We start from the raw sequence: 1,526 nt of genomic DNA, 5'->3' as shown, positions 1-1,526 counted from the left end.
ATATCCCCGTCAGCTCAGTTCAAACATTTTCTGAGCACCTAATAATACATACCAGGCATCGTTCTATCAATATGAATGCAAAACTGAATAAGATATTATTCCTGTGTCTTCAAATAAAATGGGGAAAGAAATTCAAAGAGGTAATTTCAGTAGAAAATAGTAAGGGTTATCACAGCAGCATGCACAGTGATGTGGAAAGAGAGGACAGTTAACCAGACTGGAAGGTCAGAAAGCTTTTAAAATGACTGTCAGAGCAGACCTCGAATAAGGAAAAAAAAAACCCAACCAACAAGCAAAGATGGAACTGCAGGGCATTTCAGGCCGAGGCAATAGTGTAAGGAATGACATGGGGGCAGGAAGAAGCATGAGGTCAACGGAACAGTAGAGCAGTTTGCATGGTCAGAGCAGAAAGCATGAAGGCCAGACATGAGCGTGGAGAAACAGGTCGACCATGACTAGCCTTGTACATTATATGATGGCGTTTCAACTTTGTGAGTGATGAGGAGACACTAAAAAGCTCTAAGAAGGAAAGACAAGTCATGTTCGTGTTTCAAATGGGTCACTCCGGGTAGAGTGTAGCTGAAACATTCATGAAGTGCAAAACTAAAGTCTGGAGGTCGTTGTAATCAGTATCACCTTTGAACTCAGGCAAGTGGGGCTGCTGTCCTAGCTCCCACACTTTAAAATGCTGTGCTCTCGCTTCCTCTGGCTGTACCTCTCTCTACTAGGTCAAGTATTTGCAGGGCGGAAGGGATGTGCTCAGTGAGAGCTCCTCTCCCACCCCATTCCAAATCATGCTTCAGGAACCGGTACCCAGGATTCCTGTGCCAACACCCTTTCAAGGCCTGAGAGGGCCCTTTCTCCTGGTCCACATTCTTTTAAAACTATGGAGCACTTCACAAATTTGCATGTCTTCCTTGCACAGTGGCCATACTAGTCTTCTCTGTATCATTCCAATTTTAGTATATGTGCTGCCTTCGGCCTGTATTTGGTCTATATTCTTGAGGAAGGTGTATACTGCTGATGTGTATGCCTATAGCCCAAAGATCAAAAGAGTAGGAATAAAGATCCTAGTGGACATGACAATTTGTCCGTTTATGTGCATCAGAGGCCCCTCACAGTGCAAGAACAGGGCACCTATTTGAGAAAGGTTGGGTCTTAGGCCAAGGACTTCCATATCTATTTTAGCTGACTGTTAGAAGGAATAGTAAGATAATAAATGACCAAGCACAATACAAACCTCAGTTTGTTTTTAATCCTTTACCTCCACAGCTAATAAATTAAGGAGCATTACAAATAAATGTCTTTAAATGAGCTAAGACACACATTAGAAGGTAAGGGTACTACCAATATATACTGTGATAATTCTTAGTGGGCAGAAAATAATTTATCATTGATTATTCAGCCCCACAACCTGAGGGCTTAGATTTTTTCAGTCTTACCTTTGCATTCTGGCAATGGATCACTCCAGTCAACAGTGTTGCCCATAAGAATACAGTAACTAGAAGTTGCACCAACTAATTCGT

The 1,526-nt window shown here is 42.2% G+C and overlaps 1 protein-coding gene across 1 annotated transcript in view; it reads right to left on the bottom strand.

The window, feature by feature from the left end:
• Positions 1 to 1,526, bottom strand: part of LOC109374502 (complement decay-accelerating factor) — a 36,616-nt gene that overhangs the window by 31,125 nt on the left and 3,965 nt on the right. The gene's annotated exons all lie outside the window — the stretch shown is intronic.

Source organism: Hipposideros armiger, unplaced genomic scaffold (genome assembly GCF_001890085.2).
Source record: "Hipposideros armiger isolate ML-2016 unplaced genomic scaffold, ASM189008v1 scaffold_826, whole genome shotgun sequence".
NCBI lineage: Eukaryota > Metazoa > Chordata > Mammalia > Chiroptera > Hipposideridae > Hipposideros > Hipposideros armiger.
Note: the sequence above shows the minus strand (reverse complement) of the source record. Positions and strands in the feature narration are given on the sequence as shown.